General features: G+C 41.8%; 1 pseudogene; it reads right to left on the reverse strand.

Annotated features, from left to right (window-relative positions):
- Window positions 1-10,348: 10,348 nt before the first annotated feature.
- LOC138095847 (small integral membrane protein 8-like) lies at window positions 10,349-10,641 on the reverse strand (annotated as a pseudogene).
- Between the last annotated feature and the right edge of the window lie 916 nt (window positions 10,642-11,557).

Raw genomic sequence — 11,557 nt, forward strand, 5'->3', positions numbered from 1 at the left:
ATCCATCCATGTTGTCACAAATAGTAGGATTTCCTTGTTTTTTATATCTTAATAGTATTCCACTGTGTATGTATATCACCATTTCTTTATCCATTCACCCACTGAATGCACTCGGGGTGTTTTTGTGTCTTGGCAACTGTAAATAATGCTGCAGTGAACATTGGGGGCTGATATCTTTTTGAGTCAATGTCTTCATTTCCTCTGGAAATATTCCCAGAAGTGGAATTGCTGGATCATTTGGTAGTTTTATTTTTAACTTTTTGAGGAACCTTCATAGTGTTTGGAGCAATTTACATTCCCACCAATAGTGAACAACAGTTTCTTTTTCTCCACATTCAAGCCAGCATTTATTCTCTCCTGCCTTTTTGATGATGGCCATTCTAACAGGTATGAGGGGATCGGATTTGTTTGTTGTTGCTGTTCACTCACCAAGTTATATCTGACTCTTTGCCACCCCATGGACTATAGCACACCAGGCTCCCCTGTCCTCCACTGTCTCCTGGAGTTTGCTCAAATTCATGTCCATTGAGTTGGTGATGCTAGCTAACCATCTCGTTGTCTGCCGCCCCCTTCTCCTTTTGCCTTCAATCTTTCCCAGCATCAAGGTCTTTTCCAGTGAGTCAGCTGTTCGCATCAGGTGGTCAAAGTATTGGAGCCTCAGCTTGATCACCAGTCCTTCCAATTTCAGTTCAGTTCAGTTCAGTTCAGTTCAGTCGCTCAGTCGTGTCCGACTGTTTGCGACCCCATGAGTATTTAGTTTTTACCAAATACCCTTTTTCTGTTCCCGGATTCCATCCAGGATACCTCGTTACATTTACTTGTTATAGTTCCTTAGGCTCCTCTTGGCTGCGCCACTTTCTCAGAACTTACCTTGTTTTTGGTGACCTGGACAATTTTGAGGCGAATTGGTCAAGTATTTTATGGGATGTCTCTCACCTGCTTTGTCTGATGTTTTTCTCATAATTAGACAGGGATGATGGCCTTTGGGGATGAAGACCAGAGAAGTAAGGTACCATTTTTCATCATATCACTTCAAGAGTACATACCATCAACACAACTTATCACTACTGATGTTGACCTTCATCGCTTGGCTGAGGTAATATTTGCTAGGTTCTTCCGCTATAAAATCACTCTCCCTCCCCCCCCCCCCCAACTTCCACGTTTTTTTGTTTGGAAGGAAGTTACTGTGCGCAGCTCGCATGTAAGGAGTGGGAAGTTATGCTCCACCTGCTTGAGGGCAGATTATCTACATAAAGTATTTGGGATATTTTTGCCCAGGAGATGTCTCGCCTCTCACTTACTTGTTTTTTCAGTCACTTATTTATATCATCCCGTGACTTTTGCTTACATGTATCTTTTAAAACTTTTTATTTGTTTATTTTAATTGGAGGATAATTGCAATGTTGTGATGGCCTCTGCCATAGATCACCAGGAATCGGCCATAGGTGTACGTGTGTCTGCTTACATGTGCTGTTTCACCTGGCTGCATGCTTAGAATTTAGCAGGAGGAAACTCAGATTGGGTTCTACTGGATATTTGTGTTATATGTTGGTTATACTGATTTGATTGTTTTGTTGTTTGAATTGCTCCAACTCTGACCCTGAGGGTCTTTTTCAGTCGGCTCCCAATGGTCTCTTTGATGTAGCCCCATCTTTGTCTTACTGTGTTTTTCTGGTGTATTTTGCTTGTTTTGCATTTTAGCACTTCCTTACTTTCTGGCATTATAAGATGCTGCAGTCACACCTTGTGTATCCTCTTCCAATCCTAGGACGAGTCATTTTTCCGAAGAGCTAGAGATCATTCTTGATTTGCACATTTGCATCTACAACAAACTCGTTAGAAAGTGGTGAGAGAGATTTGGAGCAGAATGGGTAGGACCCTATTTCTTACTGATTTAACTATTTTACCTTGCTTAACCCCCTGCCAAAGTTTGAAGCCTGTATTTGTTTCCTAGTGTTGCTGTAACATATGTTTATTTCTTATGGCCGCTCTCAGAGAAGGAAATGGCAACCCACTCCAGTGTTCTTGCCTGGAGAATCCCATGGAGGAAGGAGCCTGGTGGGCTGCAGTCCATGGGGTCGGGAAGAGTCGGACACGACTGAAGCGACTTAGCAGCAGCAGCAGCAGCATGGCTGGTGTAACATTACATGTTGGCAGGGTGTGTTTATTCTGAAGGTTCAAGGGGAGAATCAGTTCTTTGCCTTTTTCAACTTTTCATGGGTATCTGCATTCCTTAGCTCATGGCCCACTTCCAGCAATGGCATCTCGCTGCTGCTGCTGCTAAGTCGCTGCAGTGGTGTCTGACTCTGTGCGACTCCATAGACGGCAGCCCACCAGGCTCCCCCGCCCCTGGGATTCTCCAGGCAAGAATACCGGAGTGGGTTGCCATTTCCTTCTCCCATGCATGAAAGTGAAAAGTGAAAGTGAAGTCGCTCAGTCATGCTCAACTCTTGGTGACCCCATGGACTGCAGCCTACCAGGCTCCTCCGTCCATGGGATTTTCCAGGCAAGAGTACTGGAGTGGGGTGCCATTGCCTTCTCCAATGCGTGAAAGTGAAGTCGCTCAGTCGTGCTCAATTCTTGGCGACCCCATGGACTGCAGCCTACCAGGCTCCTTCATCCATGGGATTTTCCAGGCAAGAGTACTGGAATGGGGTGCCATTGCCTTCTCCCGCATCTCGCTAACCTCTGTGTAATTGCTAGCCAGTCTCCTCTTTCTCTCTCTTCAGCTTTCTTCTTCCATCTTTTAAGGACTCTTGCTGTAACACTGATTCCACCTAGATTATCTAGAATAATATTCCTATTTTAAAGTCTTTGAAGTTCCTTCTGCCATATAAGGTAACATATTCACAGGTTCTGGGGATTGAAATATGAGCATCTTTGGAGGGTCTTTATTCTGTCTATCACAGAATCCTAAAAGCAAAAAGTGACATTTGCTGATGAATCACAGTTTTAGCTGTTTCCTTTATACCATGCAAGATATTCTAAATCTAAACATTTTCAACAGTTTCAATCATTTCTCCTTTTCCCCCAAAGAGCTAATAATGTTGTTAATATTATTTAATAAACTTTCCTAAAAACTTGTGTCACTTTTGGTGTTTTTCCCAAAAGAGTAGCACAGTTTTCCTCACTAATTCCAGTGATGTTTTCCCCAGTAGAAATTTAGAACACGTGGGTTAAGTAGTTTATGTGAGTGACTTCCTACTCTGACCAAATGATCTCTCAACAAGAAAGGCTAAAGCCTTTATCCAAGTGCACAGGGTCTTTACAGATGATGAAATACATTCATCTGGGGGTTTCCCAGGAGGTGCAGCGATAAAGAATCCTCCTCCCAATGTAGGAGACACAAGAAGACTCAGGTTTGATCCCTGGGTCAGGAAGACCCCCTGGAGGAGGAAATGGCAACCCACTCTAGTATTCTTGCCTGGTAAATCCCATAGACAGAGGAGCCTGGTGGGCTACAGTCCAGGGGGTTGCAAAGAATCAGACTTGACTGAGTAAACACGCACACACATGTGCACACTGTATACATGTTACACTTGATGATAGGGTCATGAAGGCTCTCAAAGCCTATTTATTGCTTCTGCATCTTTTCCATACTCCAAGTATAAGCCACATCAGTCAATTATATGGATCAGAGAATTTCAATTATATGTCCTATAAGATGGCCCCAATATATTAGACTTAATAATTGTGGAGTTTTTCACATGGAAAAAAGTTATAGTAATGAATAGAATTTAAGTATCTTTCATTAATTTTCCTTAACACTGGTACCTCCTACTGTCTGTCTGTTGGCTGACAATAAAAGAAATGAACAAGAAGCCAAGTAATATTACTAGAAAAGTTCAGAGATAAGAGATAACAAATCATGTCTAGATTGATAGCACATAGTGCTTTTTAAAAATAATTTTATGTTGCATACATAGAAATATTTTGCTAGTCAAAATGCTTTCTTGTGTACAGAACTCTGTGTGTAAAGGATAAATATCTTTCCCTAAATATGATGGAGCCATCTACTATTTCTTCGTTGTACTGAAGAGTCTTTATACAAAGAAGCCATTTCTGTCTTGTAAAAAACTAATATAATTTGGAGAGGCAAGAATATGGGCTTTGGAATTAGGTCAATATGAGTATGAACCATCTTACCAGCTGCGTGACTTCAAATATATTGCTTAACTGAACAATTTGAATTAGGAATTACATTAGGTTATCTGCAGAAGATCACAATTAGAGCAACTTGAATATGAAAGCAGCTTATTTCTTCCTCAAAATAGAGAAGTGAAGAGGTAGGCGGTTTGGGACTGGTGTGATGTCTCTTTGATCATGAAGTTTCCAGGTTCTTCCTTTCTGCATCCCCCACCATCTTTAGTACGCAGCTTCCACATTCCAGGTCACTCGTGGTCTGTGTGGCCTTTGATGCTCTAGCCAGCTCATCTGCTTTCCAAGCAGCAGGAAGGATAAGGAGCAGGCAAAATGTTTCAGCAAGCCCCGCCCAGTGACTTCTGCCTCTGTCTATCTGGCTGCTCCTCTCTGCAAGGGCAATGGAAAACATCGTTTCTTAACTGGACAGACTGCTCAGAATTTGGAAGGAGAGACTCACATTGGGTTCTGTGGCAGAGATGCCTAAACAACCCCGAACACCCGTGATTTCCTTCTTCTTTTAGTAATAGAATCATCACCATACCTACCCACCACTGGTTTTACCTGGTTGCTGCTGCTGCTGCTGCTGCTGCTAAGTCGCTTCAGCCGTGTCCGACTCTGTGCGACCCCATAGACGGCAGCCCACCAGGCTCCCCCGTCCCTGGGATTCTCCAGGCAAGAACACTGGAGTGTGTTGCCATTTCCTTCTCCCATGCTTGAAAGTGAAAAGTGAAAGTGAAGTCACTCAGTCCTGTCCGACTCTTAGTGACCCCATGGACTGCAGCCCACCAGGCTCCTCAGTCGGTGGGATTTTCCAGGCAAGAGTACTGGAGTGGGGTGCCATTACCTTCTCCTTTACCTGGCTAGTGGCTACTAAGTAGAGGCTATATTTTTCAGCCTCTCTTGCAGTTAGTTGTAGCCATGTGACCATGACCTTTCTGGACCACGTGAACTGAAGTGTCTATCTGCAGTTTCCTGAGAAAAGGAACTGCCTGTCCTTCAATTTCCCTCTTCCTCCTTCCCACAGGCTTGGACATGCCTGGGTAGCGGTGAGCCAGCTTTTACGATATAGCTGAGGATAACACTCTTGACGGTGATCAAGTAGCAAGAAAGTACTGGGTTCCTGGATAACTGTGTGAGGCAGAGCCGCCTGCTATCCTGGACCTTTGGTGTAACTATGTTGTGTTTTATGAGAGAGAAATAAGCCTCCACTTTGTTCAAGTCACTGTATTTTGGTATTTCTTTGCTATAGCAACTTAGCCTATATCCTATTGTGCCTCAATTTATTTTTCTGTAAAATAGCAATAGAATTATGTTCTCCACTGAGTTATTGTGAGGAAAGAAATATAAGTAAGACACCTGGGCTGTGGTTATTATATATGATGGATATTGACAAGTTTCACAAGAGAGTTCTGAAGAGGTGACTAAAGAACTTGGGAGGATATAGTACCAGTGTAATGGAGACCCATTACATGTGATTGGATCTTGATTTAGCAACAAAAGCATAAGAACAATAAATGCCTTGAATTTAAATGTGAGCAAGCTAGTTAAAACATTTAGAAATACTACCTGAAACATTTTCCCTTCCTAGCAATTTGGATTGTTTCCCTGCCTGAGGCTGACATGAGGGAGGGACAGAATGCTTGGAGGATGAATCAGTAGTAGATACCAGACTGATGCTCCAAAAGAGAAGGTGGAAACAGCCTTCCCTTGGCAGGCTCCAGAAGTGGGATCCAGGAAGGAGCCTCAGGACAGTGTGGGTTTCTTCCTTTGCTCTTATGAGGGGGAAAAACAGTAAGCAGGAAATGTGAATTCCAAATTGACAAAAATTTAATTTAAATTCAGTTAGGATGATCCTGTGGAGAAGGTAATGCCTACCTGCTCCAGTAATCGTGCCTGAAGAATTCCATGGACAGGGGAGCCTGGCGGGCTACAGCCCACTGGGTTGCAAAGCATCGGCCATGACTTTTACAAAGTCGGACAGCAACTTTTACAAAGACAAACACATTGTTTTCTCTGCTATTAGCAGGAGTAGAGGCTTGAGTCTAAGACAGAATTAGTTGTGAAAAATAACTGGGGTCACAAAGAGTCTGACACAACTTAGCGACTGAACAACAACAATGAACATTATATTCCTTTGCACACCTGAGTCATGGCATGGAAATTTCTATCCTGCTAGATGACACAAGGTTAACAACAACAACAAAAAACCCCACTATTATAGGTCAATTTCATTTATGAATATGGATTATATAATCTTATAACATTGGCAAATTTAATCCATGAAGATAGTTTAAAAAAAAATACATCACATCCAACAAATGCAAGTGTAAAAGGATTTTAAATTAGAAGTTTCAGCCAGAAACCCTGAGGCAGTAGATATTAAATAACATTGTTGTCAGTAGACTATCTCGTAAGAATTTCAGAGTAGAGTAAAAAACCAGTTTCATAGTTTCCAACTCCTTCACCCTCAGGGTGTAAAGGCTGTTGGTGCAGGATTCTTAAAGAGGACTTTTCTGGAGAGAGCTATGCTATTTCTCTCCTCCCCTCTCTCAGTGAATAGGGGTAGGGCGTTCATTCCTGTTCTCAAGTCAGGAGAGAGCTATTTCACGGGGACCATCTGGATACCTTGGTGTAACTCCTCCAGGTAGTAGACCAGTCTCTGACTCATGCCTGGAATGTGTAAGAGGCAGAGATGGCCTGGCTAGGTGATCCTGTCACAAAGTTGAAGGGGTAATGAATCAAGTGGGCTGCATGGAGGGAGAACTGGCTTAAATCCTTTTAAGTCCTGCCCAAGAGAACTGTCTGAAGGAGCCATGGGACCCCCACAGAAAGACCCAGTGTAGAGTGGACCACCAAAAAAACAAATGCTGAGGTGCGGAGCAGCCAGTAGAAGGGAAATCATGTCACCTGCATTGTGGTAGGAACAACAGAAACGTTCCCACTGGGGGCCTTTGCAGAATCCTCAAAGCTACTTCAGGAGAGAGTCAGCTTTGAATATTTGCCAATCCCAGAGAGCTTGAAACTGTTTAACTATTTAAATACTATTTATTTGGTTTCTCTCCCAAACCTGAGAGAGCCAGCTGGAAGAGCAGGAAATAGATACTCTAGGCAGAAAATGAGAATATAACCACGGCCCCACCTCCTTCCATTCCTGCTATAAATATTCATGCAGAAGGTCCAAGTTAGGGAAGGAAAGGAGTTTTTACTTTAAAGGAAGCTTGACAATTTGATCAGTATTTAGAGTTGGGCATTCTAATGCCTTATGGCAGAAAGTGAAGAGGAACTAAAAAGCCTCTTGATGAAAGCGAAAGTGGAGAGTGAAAAAGTTGGCTTAAAGCTCAACATTCAGAAAATGAAGATTATGGCATCTGGTCCCATCACTTCATGGGAAATAGATGGGGAAACAGTGGAAACAGTGTCAGACTTTATTTTTGGGGGCTCCAAAATCACTGGCCATGTATGAATGTGAGAATTGGACTGTGAAGAAGGCTGAGCACTGAAGAATTGGTGCTTTTGAACTGTGGTGTTGGAGAAGACCCTTGAGAGTCCCTTGGACTGCAAGGAGATCCAACCAGATCGTCCCTGGTGGCTCAGATGGTAAAGAGACTGTCATGACCATGAGAACTTTTATTATCTAAGAGTCATGTGTATGCCCAAGATTTATTGGAACAGAGGAAAGATTCCCCAATGAAAAAGATTTAAAGGCACATTGTGAATCAGATCCAAAAAGCATAAACTTTGTAAAAAATCGGTAAATTAGATTTCATGAGAATTTAAAATTTGGGGAATGTATCTACACAATAGAATGCTATTCAGCAAAAAAGCGTGTGAGCTACTAGTGACTAAATAACAGGTACAGTAATATGAGTGAATCATAAAAACAATACGCTCAGTGAAAACAGCCAGACACAAAAGCATAGGTACTATATGATTTCATGACATAAAATTCCAGAAAAGGGAATACCAAACTACAGTGACAGGAACCAGGTCAGTGATTGCTTAGGGGCTACAATGTTCATCATAGCACTATTCATAATCATCCCAAAATAGAAACAACCCAAATGTCCGTCAGCTGATGCATGCATAAATAAAATGTCGTATAGCCATACAGTGGCATATTATTTGATAATAAAAAGGAATAAAACACAGATACATGCTGCTGCTAAGTCACTTCAGTCATGTCCGACTCTGTGAGACCCCATAGACGGCAGCCCACCGGGCTCCCCCGTCCCTGGGATTCTCTAGGCAAGAACACTGGAGTGGGTTGCCATTTCCCTCTCCAATGCATGACAGTGAAAAGTGAAAGTGAAGTCGCTCAGTCGTGTCCGACTCTTAGCGACCCCATGGACTGCAGCCTTCCAGGCTCCTCCATCCATGGGATTTTCCAGCCAAGAGTACTGGAGTGGGGTGCCCCATGCTACAACCTGGATAATCACTGAAATATCATGCTAAGTGAAAGGAGCCAGATACATAGGACCACATGTTGTGTGACGCCATTTATACGAATTGTCCAGAACAAGCAAATCTGTAGTGACAGAAAGTAGGTGTCTCAGAGGTTAAAGCGTCTGCCTCCAATGTGGGAGACCTGGGTTTGATCCCTGGGTCGGGAAGATTCCCCTGGAGAAGGAAATGGCAACCCACTCCAGTATTCTTGCCTGGAGAATCCCATGGACGGAGAAGCCTGGTAGGCTACAGTCCACAGGGTTGCAAATAGTCGGACACGACTGAGTGACTTCAATTCACTTCACTTCACTTCACTTCAGGCTGCAGGAAGAGTTGGGGTAAAAAGGGTTACGAGGTTTCTTTTGGGGGTGATAAAAATGTTCCATAATTTATTATAGTGATGATTTTGCCACTCTGTGAATGTACTAAAAAACATTGAATTGTAGTTTTTAAATGTGAATTGTCTCTCAATAAAGATGTAGATTATCTCTCAACAAAGTTAATACCCAAAAAATATTGTTGGAGATGATTGGAAATCCTCTTATAGCAGAGTCAAGTTGAATTCTTACCAATACCACTAAAAATATACATTTCTGATAAATTAAAAACCTAAATATAAAAAAAAGCTGAGAGACTTCCCTGGTGATCCAGTGGTTAAGATTCTGCACTTCCAACATAGGGTGTGCAGGTTCGATTCCTGGTCTGGGAACTAAGATCCCATATGCCACTAGGTGCCACCAAAAAATAAATTAAAAAAAAAAAAAGAATGTTATTTTTTTAAGTCATGAATTTATTAGGAAAAAAAATTGTAGAAAAATGTTTATGGCCTTAGGAGTAAGGAAAATCTTCCAGAAGATTCAAAGAGAAAAAATGTATAAAAGTGATACATTTGACTGTATCAGTAATAAAAACTTTAAAACAATAAATACCTTTATGATATCTAAAGCTTAAGGTATATAATAGACCAAGAGAAAATAGTTTTAAGTATCTGAGAATTAAGATTAATAATGCATAAAAAACTGCTATCATTAATTTAAAAAGGTAAAGAAAATAGGATACCAACAATTTACAAATGGGGAAACACAGGTAGCCAATATACATACTAAAATATACATTTGAGCAACTCTCCTAGGAATCAGGGAAATTAAATTTATTTATTTATTTATTTATTTTTTATTCTTTCATGTAATCTTTATTTTAGTAATTGAGTGGGAGTATCTTTTCAACTAAAATAAAAATCTGGACCAAAATTAGCTGAAATGGAAAACTGAAATATATGACCCACCTGTAATTCTGTAAAAACTGTTTTTAACTGCAGGTTTTATAATAGTTTATAATCATTTTCTTCTTCACCAGGTAGAAAAAGACCACTGCCTTTGCAAATAGCAAAACTAAACCTTTGTAACAGCTGTAAATGAACATTCCCCTTAAAATATTAGCAATACCATGCAAATTTAAGAGCAGCAGTACTTTTATTGGACAGAACTTTATAATTTACAAAAATGACTTCCATTCTCATGGCACTTTTTAAAAGAGGATTTAATAAAATTAAAATACTGAACAGCTCTTTCTGTGGAAAAAAGAATGCGATAACGGCTTCCATTTTGAAAGGACAACATTCTCTCTAGGGGTCTGGCTGCAATCCCCATCCTTCTTCCTCAGCAGCATCTTCTGGAACAACAAACAAGACAGTGTGTGGTCCTAATCTTCAGCTGAAGATTTCAGAGCCCCCATAAACCTTCATCTGCAGCAACCAGCTCAGTTAATCCCACTTAGACGTTTTCCTCCTCATGTAACTGTGTCCCTCACTATCAATAGCTTCATAGAGGTCCTTCTCATTCTCCCGCGTCGCATGTAGGTAACCGATATAAGCCACGCAAAGCGAAAGGGTTATTAATCCGAAAGCCATTACAGGTTTGTTAGGTTTAATGAAGAGCTCTGGATTCACAGCTCGAAATAAGGTTGTGGTGCGGACCCTCTGAGCCCTACGTTTCCCAGATCTTTCTCCTTGGGCGGCTCCTTTTTAAAGGCTGGAGGCTCAGGTGCTGAAGACATCTTGACTAACGATGATTTAATACCTGTCGCGGGGTCACCTCGTCTGCCCGCCCGCCGCACGCCGTCTCCTCTCCTCCTGGAAATTAAATTTAAAATAAAAAATTTGGGGACTTTCTTGGTGGCCAAATGGTTAGGACTCTGTGCTCTCACTGCCAAAGGTCCAGGTTCAGTTGCTGGCTGGGGAACTAAAATCCCATAAGCTACATGGCATGGCCAAAAAGTAAATAAATAAAATTTTCACCCATCAGATTGTTGAGGAATTTAAAAGATTATTAAAACTGTTAGGAAGAATATGAAAAAAATTTCACAGAGGTCACAGGTATTTTCAAAAAGACTGCAGGTAGGAATATAAGTTGGTGCAGCCTCTTTGGAAGGCAAACTGTCAGCATAGACTGAAGTTTTAAATGTGTGTATTCTCTGATTTAGGAAATCCCCCTCTAGGGCTTCCCTGGCGGCTCAGGTGGTAAAGAATCCACCTGCAGTGCGGGAGCCCTGGGTTCAGTCCCTGGGTTGGGAAGATCCCCTGGAGGAGAGCATGGCAACCCACTCCAGTGTTCTTGCCTGGAGAATCCCCACGGACAGAGGAGCCTGGTCGGCTCCAGTCCATAGCGTCACAAAGAGTCAGACACGACTGAGTGACTAAGCATGCACACACACCTCTAGGCATCTACCAGAGTAAAGCATTTACCCAAGTGCACAGAATGCTTGAATAAAGGAGTTTACTGTAGCATTGCCTTCATAGGACAAACTGGGAACAATCTGAAGTCTATCCGAAGTGGACTGGCTATGCAAAATTTAAAAGGAAAGGTTGATTTCTGTCTATAGAGAATGACCTCCAGGATTTATAACTGGGTGACAAAACAAAACTAGGGAACAATGTTTGCTATGATGAAGGTGAAAGTGAAAGTCAGTCAGT

This window comes from Capricornis sumatraensis, chromosome 2, assembly GCF_032405125.1.
Source record: "Capricornis sumatraensis isolate serow.1 chromosome 2, serow.2, whole genome shotgun sequence".
NCBI lineage: Eukaryota > Metazoa > Chordata > Mammalia > Artiodactyla > Bovidae > Capricornis > Capricornis sumatraensis.